Raw genomic sequence first — 12,567 nt, forward strand, 5'->3', positions numbered from 1 at the left:
TTTATTTTTGCTTTTATTTCCCTTGCCTTGGGAGACATATCTAGAAAAATGTTGCTACAGCTGATGTCAGAGAAATTACTGCCTGTGCTCTCTTCTAGGATTTTTGTGATTTCAGGTCTCACATTTAGGTCTTTAATCCATTTTGAGTTTGTTTTTTGTGTATGGTAAAAGAAAGTGGTCCAGTTTCATTCTTTTGCATGTTGCTGTCCAGTTTTCCTAACACCATTTATTTAAGAGAATGTCTTCTTCCCATTGTATATTTGTTCCTCCTTTGTTCAATATTGACCATATAATTGTGTATTTGTTTCTGCATTTCCTATTCTGTTCTATTGATCTATGTGTCTATTCCCAGTACCACACTGTTTTGATTACTACTTTGTAGTAGTAATTTTGTAACTTTGTAATATAACTTGAAGTATAGTAGTAGCTTTACAATATAACTTGAAGTCTAGAATTATGATTCCTCCAGTTTTGTTTTTGTTTTTGTTTTTCAAGATTGCTTTGGCTATTTGGGTGTCTTTTGTGGTTCCATACATATTTTAAGATTGTTTGTTCTAGTTCTGTGAGACATGCTGTTGGCATTTTGATAGGGATTGAGTTAAATCTGTAGATTCCTTTGGGTAGTATAGACATTTTAACAATATTTGTTCCTCCATCTATGAGCATGGAATATCTTTCCATTGTAAGTGGGATTTTATAATTTCCATTGTAAATGGGGTTGTTTTCTTAATTTTTCTTTCGGCTACTTCATTATTAGTATATAGGAATGCAACAGATTTCTGAACATTGATTTTATTTCCCATGACTTTAGTGAATTCATTTATCAGTTCTAGTAGTTTTTTAGTGGAATCTTTAGGGTTTCCTATATACAGAATCATGTCGTCTGCAAACAGTGAAAATTTTACTTCTACCTTACCAATTCAGATGCCTTTTCTTTTTTTTTCTTGTCTGATTGCTATGGCTAGGAATACCAGTACTATATTGAATAAAGGTGGTGAGAGTGGACATCCTTGTCTCGTTCCTGACCTTGGGAGAGAAAGCATTCAGTTTTTCCCCATTGAAGATGATGTTTGCTGTGGGTTTTTCATAGATGGCCTTTATTGTCTTGAGGTATGTTTCCTCTAGACCTACTTTGTTGAGGGTTTTTATCCTGAATGGATTCTGTACTTTGTCAAATGCTTTTTTTGCATCTATTGAAATGGTCATATTTCTCTCATTGATGTGATATATCACGTTGACTGGTTTGTGAATATTGAACCACTTTTGCGTTCTGGGACTAAATCCCACTTGATCGTGGTGTATGATTTTTTTTTTTTAACGTATTGTTGGATTCAGTTATTACTAGTATCTTGTTGAGGATTTTTGTATCTGTGTTCATCAGAGATATTGGCCTGTAGTTCTCTTTTGTTGTGATGTATTTATCTGGTTTTGGTATCAGGGTAATGCTGGCTTCATAGAATGAGTTTGGAAGTTTTCTTTCCTTTTCTGTTTTTTGGAATAGTTTGAGAAGAATTGGTATTAAGTCTTCTTTAAATGTTTGGTTAGAATTTGCATGTGAAGCCATCTGATCCTAGACTTTTGTTTGTTGGGAGTTTTTTGATTACTGATTCAATTCCATTGCTGGTAATTAGTCTGTTTGAATTTTCTATTTCTTCCTGCTTCTGTTTTGGTAGATTATATGTTTCTAGAAACTTATCCATTTCTTCCAGTTATCCAATTTGTTGGCATATAATTTTTCATAATATTCTCTTATAATCCTTTGTGTTTCTGTGGTGTCAGTTGTTATTTCTCCTCTTTCATTTGTGATTTTGTTTATTTGGGTTCTGTTTCTCTCTTCTTTTTTTTTTGATGAGTTTGGCTAGAAGTTTATTAATTTTATAGATTTTTTCAAAGAACCAATTCTTGGTTTCATTGATTGTTCTATTGACATTTTAGTTCCTGTATCATTTATTTTTACTCTTATCTTTATTATTTCCTTCCTTTTGTGGGTTTGGGGTTTCCTTTGTTCTTTTTTTTTTCTCTAGCTCTTCTAGGTATAATGTTAGGTTGTTTATTTGAGATTTTTCTTGCTTCTTGAGATTGGCCTGTATTGCTGTCAATTTCCCTATTAGAACCATTTTTGCTACATCTCAAAGATTTTGGACTGTTGTGTTTGCAATGGCATTGTTTCCATGTAACTTTGTATTTCTTCTTTGATTTTTCGGTTGACCCATTCATTGTTTAGTGCCATGTTATTTACCCTCTGTGTATTTGTGGTCCTTCCAGATTTCTTCTTGTGATTGATTTACAGATTCATAGCATTGTGGTCAGAAAAAATTCATGGTATTATTTCGATCTTTTTTAATTTGTCGAGACTTGTTTTGTGGCCTATTCTGGAGAATTTTCTGTGTGAACTTGAAAGGAATGTGTATTCTGCTGTCTTAAGATGGAATGTTCTGAGTATATCTGTTAAATCCCTCTGTTCCAGTGAGTCTGTCCTTCAAAGTCACTATTTCCTTGTGGATTTTCTTTTTGGATAATATGTTCATTGATATAAGTGGGGTGTTAACTTCCCCTACTATTATTGTATTATTATTCATTATTTCCTTTATGTTTGTTATTAACTGTTCATGTATTTGGGTGCTCCCAGTTTGGGTATATAAATACCTATAATTGTTATATTTTCTTGTTGGATTGTCCAATTAAAATTGTCCTTCTTTGTCTCTTGTTACAGTCTTTGTTTTAAAGCCTATTTTGTCCAATGTAAATGTTGCCACTCCAGCTTTCTTTTGATATCCATTCACATTATAAATATTCTCCAACCCCTCACTTTCAATCTGCAGATGTCTTTAGGTCTGAAATGTATCTCTTGTAGGCAGCATATAGGTGAGTCTTGGGTTTTTTTTTTTTTTTAATCCATTCTGTCACTCTGTGTTTTTTTTAATATTAAAAAAATTTTTTTAAATGTTTTTATTTATTTTTGAGTGAGAGAGACAGGGCGTGAATAGGGGAGGGGCAGAGATGGAGGGAAACACAGAATCTGAAGTGGGCTCCAGGCTTCGAGCCGTCAGCACAGAGCCCAATGCCAGACTCGAACTCACAAATCGGGAGACCATGACCCAAGCCGAAGTTGGCGGTTAACCAGGCACCCCTATCCTATGTCTTTTGATTGGAGATTTTAGTCCATTTATATTCAAAGTAATTATTGATAGACATGTATTTATTACCATTTTGTTACTTGTTTTGTGGTTGTTTCTATAGTTTTTCTCTGATCCTTCTCACTTTCTTTCAGGGTTTGTTGGCTTTCTTTGTAATGTATTTTGGTTTCTTTCTCTATTCTTTGCATATTGTTAGTACTTTTTGACTTGTGATTACCATTAGGTTTATATATAACATTTGCACAGAGCAGTCTATGTTAAGTCGATGGTCATTTAAGTTTGAACCCATTCTTTACTCCTGTCCTCTTCATGATTTAGGTATATGGTGTTGTATTTTGCTTCCTTTTATTTTATGTATTCCTTGTCTAAATTTTACAGAAATACTTATTTTTACTCTTCTCTTTTTTTACTTTTCATACCTTCACTTATATTCTTTCCTTTCCATTTAATGAGTCCTCTGTAATATTTCTTAAAGGGATGGTTTAGTGGTCGTGAACCTTAGTTTTTGTTTGTCTGAGAAACATTTTTTTTTTTTTTTAGGAACTCTTTATCTCTTCTATTCTGAATGATTGCCTTGCTGGATAGAGTATTCTCAGCTGCCCATTTTTCCTTTATAGCACTTTGAATATATCCTGCCACTCCCTTCTGGCCTGCAAAGCGCTAAGAAATCTGCTGATAAAATTGTGAGAGTTCTCTTGTATGTAACTGTCTTCTTTTCTCTCGCTGTTTTTAAAGTCTTTTCTTTATCATTTTTGCCATCTTACTTACCCTGTGTCTTGGGTTGATTTTTTTTTTGGTGGGGGGGGGATCTCTGTGTTTCCTGGATCTAGATATCGATTTCCTTCTCCAGATTAGGGAAGTTTTCAGCCATTATTTCTTCAAATTAGTTTTCTTCCCTCCTTTCTCTGTCTTCTTCTTCTGGGATCCCTAGAATATGGACAATGTGGTGTTTTTTTCCACAGGTACACCGTGTGGACAGGAGATGCTAAGCATCTGAGATTTATGTAGAGGGAATGAATTGCATCAAAAGATGTTGTCACTTTGTCCCTGAAATGACGATAAATGTAACGGCAGCCTGCTTTCCCCCGATCCGGCTTCATCGTCGTGTATGGCAAACAGGTCAAATTTGTCACTGCCAAACGCAATAAATTCACACCCTGGTTTTGGAAAAAGATAAATCATCAGAGAATAATTTCCAAATACTCTGCAAAGGTTGTATAGCCCCACATTGTTTTTGTAAGTGTAGTAAAATAGGGACAATTTCAATTCCTATCTTACCTAAATTTCAAACCCTCTGGATGTTTTGAAAATAGCAAAGGACTCCCCTTCTTCCCAAGGCTGCGTGTGTCAAACTAATGGGGAGATCCTTCGAACCACCCGTGAAGAATATGCCGAGAAAATAACTGTGCTCTAAGGCTTAAACACGCAGAACCTACCATTCTTGGACATTTACATTCAGCCTAATTAACATAAGAACTTGTTCACATCAGGCTACTGAGTTAACAAAGCACTTAGCAAAATGTATGTCTACGTGAACCTTTCAGCTAGGTAGGTTTCTGTCAGCCTCCATTTTTCTAATAAGGAAAACAAAAGGGAGGGACTAAGGTCACTGCTCAAAAAGCCTCAATCTTCAGATTCCAAATTCCAGTCCTTCCCATATACTGGATCTTTTGCCTTTCTCTTTTGCCCTTTGTATTGAAGACACCACTGCAGTAAATTTGGGGAGACGAATCCTGCAGCCCCAAGGAGGGAGAGGTTATCTACCTTTTCCTGTGAGAAAAGCAGGACTGTCGATATTGCTGGAAATAAGGGCATGGTGAACCCCTTGGGGACGAGAGCCATGGTGCACCCTGTACCATACCGTCTTCCCCTTGTGCTCGGCCACTCTGTTCAGAGCTGGGACCTCCCTCATGGAAGGAACCTGGGCTTCCCATTGTAGTGAAGTATATCTATTAGTCTCCTTCTCAAACTCAACATGTTTACTAAGAAGCAGCCTCTCCAGGGACGCCTGGTGGCTCAGTCAGTTAAGCGTGTGACTACGGCTCAGGTCATGATCTCACGGTTCATGAGTTTGAGCCCCACGTCGGGCTTTGTGCTGACAGCTCAGAGCCTGGAGCCTGCTTCGGATCCTGTGTCCCCCCTCTCTCTCTGTCCTTCCCCCACTTTCACTCTGTCTCTCTCTCAAAAATAAACATTAAAAAAATAATTAAACAAAACAAAAAAGAAGCAGTCTCTCTGGCTTGGAACAGAAGGAGCCTCCCTTCTGTTACTTAAGGTTTAAGGTCAAGATTCAACTGAGGCATATGGAAAGGTAAATCTATAAATAGTCAACTGATAATGGGACTGCTTTGGGGTTCAAAGGTATTTTTCAATTTCCTTTGCAAAACCTGTAAAGTGGTAAGACACCACCACGGCAGCTCTGTGTACTTAAAACTAATTTTTTTTCTGATCTAATGAAGAATTCATTATGTCAGACTACTCATCACTTTGAACTTAAAAAATGTTCCCAGAGGCAGCTTGGCATACACAGTGTTCAATGATTGGAATGCATATATTCTCCAAAGGGAGGTATGGTGCTCACTTTTGTGAGATTTAGCTTGGACACGTTCTTAGCTGGAGGTAACAGAATCTACTCCAGAGGAAAGGCATTTATTAGGGGTTAGAGATAACTTGCCGAATCTTGGCGAAGGCTCAAGACAGAGAATTGGGGTTGAGCTTCCTGCAAAAACTCTCCAACTTAAATATAGACCTGAGCTGCTAAGGGATGGGCTGCTTTGGTCGTGGTCATGGAATAAGGAAGTGGCTGAAGCCACAACACTGCCAGCTCAAAGTCAGGCTGCCATGGTCCAAACCAGGAAAGCAGGTGTCCAATACAGAGCCCCTCTCCTCAAGTGGCTCAGTGCTGAATCAGAGTCTCGCATGAGTGCATCTGAAAGGCAGAAATGAACCTGCATCTGGAACCCAGGGCAAATGAGTGTCTGGTGTTGGCATGCCAGCTGCGTTGAGTGAAGCCCTCTGCGATGCCTGCCACAGTGCTTCCCCCATTTCTCTTCTCTCCACTGGCGTATTAAAGAGCAAAGCTTATTTCCCATCCATCTAGCCTCCTACCTGTCCTTATCTATGACTCATCCATCCATCCGTCCATCCGTCCATCCATCCATCCATCTGTCCAACCATCCAACCATCCATCCATCCATCCATCCATCCATCCATCTGATTTTTGCACTTCCATTATTATTATTATTATTATTATTATTATTATTATTATATTTTTAAAAATCTGTTTCAGGGATGCATGGGTGGCCCAGTTGGTTACGCGTCTGACTCTTGACTTCAGCTCAGGTTGTGATCTCATGTTTCATGGGTTAGAGCCCCGTGTTGGGCTCTGCACTGACAGTGTGGAGTCTGCTTGGGATTCTCTCTCTCCCTCTCTCTCTGCCTCTCCCCCCACTCACTCTCTTTCTCTCTCAAAAATAAATAAACTCTAAAAATCTGTTTCAGAATAGGTCTAAAAGATAAGGACTGTTTACAAAGGTATGACTACAATACCATGATCACGGTAACATTTTTAATAATAATCCCCTAATATCATCAAATATCTAGTCAGTGTTCAAATCTTCCCAAATGTCTCATCGTTTTCAAAGCCAGTTTGTTTGAAGTGGGTTCTAAATGATGAGGGTTTGGGTCTTACAGTGTAAGTTGGTGGGCATGTCTCTTCAGCCTCTTTTCATCCACAATTTCTTCTCCTTTGCTCCCCTCCCCTCCCCTGCCTTGGCCGCTCTCCTCCCCTGCTCTTCTGCTTCCCCACCTCTCTCTCTTTCTCTCCACTTCCAATTTCTTTGTTCAAGAAGCTGGGTCATTTGCCCTACAATCTTTTGCCATCTGGATCGTGCTTACTGTATCCCCACATTGTCCTCTGATAGTTGTTTGTCTTTCATATTTTCTACAAACAGACCCTCAGATCTAGAGGTGGATCCAGTTTAGGGTTACTTTTTGGTAAGAGTATTTGAGAAGTGAGGGTGCATGCATCGCTCAGAGGCTTGCGGTAGTCATTTGTCTCTCTCTTTGGTGACTTAAATCAGCATCCAGTTGGCGATCGTTGCCTGGTTCCATCCTTTCACTAGGGGTCTGCAAAGCATTTAGATTCTTGGTGTGTCATTCCTTCCTCGTTCATTGGCTCGGATTCTTCAAGTGTGAGAAACTCATCAACGATTTGGCTTTCCCAAGATACCTCTATATAGGAAGAGCAGAGTACATTCTTGATTTCTAGACCTCCCTCCCTTTTTCCTTTCCAGTTTTCAGAAAAACAAATTGGAATTCATTATTTTATTTTGTTAAAAAAATTTTTTTAACGTTTATTTATTTTTGAGAGACAGAGCACGAGCAGGGGAGGGGCAGAGAGCGAGGGAGACAGAGAATCCAAAGCAGGCTCCAGGTTCTGAGCTGTCAGCACAGAGCCCGACGTGGGGCTTGAACTCACGAACCAGGAGATCATGACCTGAGCCGAAGTTGGATGCTTAACTGACTGAGCCACCGAGGTGACCCTGGAATTTGTTATTTTAAATGCAGCATCTTTTAAAGGTAGTCAATGAGGTTTGGGTTTTTTTTTTTTTAAGCATCATTATGACATCATGGATCTAGGCAAATTTGATTTGCTTCAATCTTCTGCAATTATCTTTTTAAAAAATTGATGTCCAGATTGATGCATTTGAGAGCGAAACTCTAGTTCTTTTTGACACAATTCTGATCGTCTTGCTCATCATCTTGACTTCCTTGACTTCCTTGATTCCTTGACTTCCTTGATGGTCTTGTTGTGACATCTGTTTAACTATCTCCATGAGGGAAGGGACACATATATATGACCTGAGCCAGGCCAGTCAGATGCTGTCTCTCAGGAATTGAGCCCTGAACAGACCTAGGAATGAAAACGTGTTGCAGGTTTCATTTGTGTATTTCTTGCCCCAGACCTAGAACCAGCCATTTCTTCAAGGATTGCTTTTTTGTTTTTGTTTTCATCTTGTTTTGTTTTATTTGTTTGTTTTGTTTTGTCTTAAGCAAGAAACAGTATTTAGAGACCACAATCTGGATGTTCTATGAAATAACATATGTTTTCAAAAAGTAATTTATTCTTCAATTATCCCAAGAATCAAAGGATGGAAAAGGATGAGATGATTAGCATGGGGCATATCCTTGCAAAGAGGGTTTATTTAAAGGCCATCCAGACAGAAATAAATAGGAAGTACACATTACAATATTTGCAGTGATTTTTATCTTCCCCTCACCCCCAGGGGGTCTGGCTGTTTTTTTGGGTGCTTCAAGTCCCCTCAGCCCAACATGGCTCCTACCCTGGCCCTGCCATGGTGCTTGGCATCTTCTCGATTATTCTCACCCCTCCATGTTGAGAGATGGGTCTTCAAATGTCATCTGGGAGAAATGATACATGATGTAACACCCTGGTTACAATGATCTTACTGGACTAGACTGTGGGTCACCTCCTAAATCTCGGTGTGAATGAGCACAGCAGGGCTCCTTTCCTTGGGGAGGGAGGTGATGGGAGAGGACCGGCCGGGACGGTGGGTGCAGCCTGGAGGCCCTCCCACTGCAAGGGAGAAGGGAATCTGATGGCAGGTCACTAGGAGGTGTCCGTTGTTTTTACCTGCCTTGATTTCATTTTGGAGATCTATCCTTCCCTCTTTGGGGATGGTCTTGTTGTGACATCTGTTTAACTATCTCTGTGAGGGAAGGGACACGTATATGACCTGAGCCAGGCCAGTCAGATGCTGTCTCTCAGGAACTGAGCCCTGAACAGAGCAACATACGGACCTAGACAGCCGGAGTGCGTCCATCTCGATGGTGAGGCCCTGGTTTTGTTTTTTTTGCTGGTTGGTTTTTTTTTGCCGTAACCATCTTTATTATCTAGATTGATTTTGACTGTAGCTGCTACAGTATTGGGATAAATTCCACATTTAAACATCAGGGAAAGAAGAAGAGAGACAGGCGAAGATGAAGCAGAAATGTGGTTCTGTGGGGAGCCACCCCCGATGCCCCAGACCTCAGGACGGGGGCTGTGCTCAGTCCATTGCTTGTCTATTTGTTTTTCATTTCTTTTCTTTTTTCTTTGATTTAAATCCCAGTTAGTTAGCATATAGTATAGTAATGATTTCAGGAACAGAATGTAGTGATTCATCACTTACATACAACACCCAGGGCTCATCTCAACAGGTGCCCTCCTCAATGCCCATCACCCATCTAGCCCATCCCCCACCAACACCCCTCCAGCAACCCTCAGTTTGTTCTCTGTATTTCAGAATCTCTTATGACTTGTCCCCTCTCTGTTTTTATCTTATTTTTCCTTCCCTTTCCCTATGTTCATCTGTTTTGTTTCTTAAATTCCACATATGAGTAAAATCATATGATACTTGTCTTTCTCTGACTGACCAATTTCGCTTAGCGTAATACCTTCCAGTTCCATCCACGTAGTTGCAAATGGCAAGATGTCATTCTTTTTGATTGCCGAGTAATACTCTATTGTATATATATACCACATTTTCTTTATCCATTCATCCATCGTTGGACATTTGGGCTCTTTCCATACTTTGGCTATTGTGGTTAGTGCTGCCATAAACATGGGGGCGCATGTGTCCCTTCGAAACAGCATACCTGTATCCCATGGATAAATGCCTAGTAGTGCAATTGCTGGGTCGTAGGGTAGTTCTATTTTTAGTTTTTTGAGGACCCTCCACACTGTTCTCCAGAGGGGCTGCACCAGTCGGCATTCCCACGATGGCGACGCTCTGTAAAGATTGTTCAGGACGTCCTGCCACCTGGATCTGCCCTGATCTCTGGCTTTCCAGAGCCTGTGTCTTCACCTGATTTTCTGCCTTTGAGTGGATTTATTTCTCTCTCCTTCCTCCGCTGCTTAAGTTAGCTAGATTTGCCCTCTGCTGCTTGGCACCAAGAATTCTAATATAAATGCATGAAAGGAACCCTCATTTACTACCATAATCTAACCCGTGCCCCACTATAGCAGAGAGCTAGCTGAGCGACATTATGAAATGCCCTGTTGGAAGGCCCTTAGATCTTGAATGTTTCCTTTGGAATGTCAGGGGCTGGTCTCTCTTGACCCTGCAAGGAATTTAGTGGCCTATGTGTTCTTCCAACTGCTTCCTGGACAGCTGGGATCTAGCAGGGAAAAAAGGAAATAGGGGTTTCTCTATTCCTTCCTCTCTTTGTCTCTCGTGGGCCATTGTTTACCTTCATGCTGCTCTATAGTATACCTGCTTCAAGAGGAGGGTTTTCCCCAATATAAAAATGTGCATGCCCCTTACAGACAATACCAAGAATCGAAAAGATGAAAACAAAACTCATAGTCTTATCACCAGATAATTACTTCTTAACATTTCGCTGTGATTTCTTACAGTCTTCGCTACCACAAATAGATAAATAATGTTTGAAAAACAGGATTACAGGGGTGCCTGGGCAGCTCAGTCGGTCGGAGCATCCGACTTCGGGTCAAGTCACGATCTCACAGCTAGTGAGTTCGAGCCCCGCATCAGGCTCTGGGCTGACAGCTCAGAGCCTGGAGCCTGCTTTGGATTCCGTGTCTCTCTCTCTCTCTCTCTGCCCCTCCCCTGCTCATGCTCTGTCTCTCTCTCTTTCTCAAAAATAAACAATAAACCATTAAAAACAGTTTATAAAAAAATTAAAAATTAAAATGAACAAAACAGGATTATAATGTCTTATAAATTTAAAATAATACAGTAACTTTTTCCAAGTCATTAAATTATTTTCTTCTATATCATTGGTAATGGTTGCACATTATTCACATGGGCATTGTATGTCCATTATTTACATTCTTAGTTCATCTAAAGCCTCATCCTTTTCTTTTTACGTTTATTTATTTATTTTGAGAGAGACAGAGCAGCAGGGGAAAGGCAGAGAGAGAGAGAGACAGAGAGAGAGAGAGAGAATCCCAAGCAGGTTTCACACTCTCAGTGCGGAGCCCAATGCAGGACTCGAACTCATGAATCGTGAGATCATGACCTGAGCCGGAATCAGGAGTTGGACACTTAACTGACTGATCCACCCGGGCACCTCTAAAACCTCATTCTTTTTGTATACAAGAATCTAAAAGTTAAAATCACTTTTCTCTTCTGAGATCAGTGTAAACGCTGCCCAATGGGACCCATGACCCACACTAATGTCCAGCATGCATCATCATTCCCTCCTTGTCTCTGGGTGAGTGACCAGTGGTAAGTAAAGCAAGTACTCTTTTTGGTGAGCCAGGCTGTAGACCTCGCACAGAACTTGTACTGGAGAGGTGTGTAAGGGCTGAAATCAGTGACCTTCAGTCCTCCGGATCCTTTGCAACTTCTGTCTCAGTATCAGGTTGTCCCAGGGGAGGCAGATAAGGCTCCTGTTATCAATACCCTTTAATCTCATCCTGCACCAAGCCCACAAAGGTATGCTAATGAGAACCCTAACTCTCCTGGGCATGACTGGGAACCTCTTTCTTCAGTATGTTTCAGAACGTGCTGAGAACTCTGGGCTGAGCAACGTGCAAGGGGAAAGGAACGAGATTCTGGGCTGTCATTTGCTTTGCTGGGATGTGGAATTTCTTTTGACAGGTTGAATCAGGTAAGAAAGTTCTGTTTTCTTGGAGGGAGAGAGAGGGATCTTGAATCATCCCCTTGTCTTAGAGATCTTGATGAAATCCTAAAAGCTCCACTCCATTTCCTTAGCTTTGGGAAACCCATTTTGCCAAGTCATTACCTTTTCCTTCCACAGTCTTGTAAAACAGAGACCTCAACGTGGTAAAGATGTGCCGAGGGGCTCACTGTTGTCATAAAGCCTCATCACCGAGCTTGCAGAATTGCACTGGATCAAGTGAGAACCAGTGGGAAATGCCAAATCTTTTAAGTTACAACCACTGGCTCAGCAATCCGTGGTCCATTTGCATTCTGAAGGCAGACGAGGCATTTGCTTTCTTTCACATTTGCCTTCAGATTTGGGGTCATCAAGGAAAGATAAATAGTGCTCACTGGTTAAAAAAGAACATTAAAAGTTGGCATTAATTCTGGCAACAGGGTGGTGAGACCCAGGGAGGTACATCATTGAAATCCGAGTAGGCGGTGCAAACTTTAGTGTTAAATCAAGTGCCATTGTGGACTTGTGTAAAAGGCTGGTGGTGGTGATCACTTCAGCCCAATAAAACAAGAAAAAAAGAAAAAAGTGTTCTTTTGAACCATGTCTACTTGTTGCACAGGCTCCTAGCACGTGGCCACGTTTACATCTGCAGCGCGCGTGTAGACACTCGAGTTGGGAGATCCCCCTGTCGGTCAGCCATGTTTAGTTGCCCTGTCAGTCCTGCAATCCCAGCTGGCAGGAAGCCTAATGAAACCAAAGCTTTGAGAAAGAACTGGGTATACTG

At 40.6% G+C, this 12,567-nt stretch overlaps 1 protein-coding gene across 2 annotated transcripts in view; it reads left to right on the plus strand.

Annotated features, from left to right (window-relative positions):
* ASAH2 (N-acylsphingosine amidohydrolase 2) overlaps positions 1-12,567 on the plus strand; it is a 101,170-nt gene that overhangs the window by 27,507 nt on the left and 61,096 nt on the right. For both annotated transcript variants that reach the window (XM_030335450.1, XM_030335448.1), the window contains one exon: positions 11,656-11,774. The gene's annotated coding sequence lies outside the window, so the exon portion shown is untranslated. The remainder of the gene's footprint in view (positions 1-11,655; positions 11,775-12,567) is intronic.

Source organism: Lynx canadensis, chromosome D2 (genome assembly GCF_007474595.2).
Source record: "Lynx canadensis isolate LIC74 chromosome D2, mLynCan4.pri.v2, whole genome shotgun sequence".
NCBI classification, from domain to species: Eukaryota; Metazoa; Chordata; class Mammalia; order Carnivora; family Felidae; genus Lynx; species Lynx canadensis.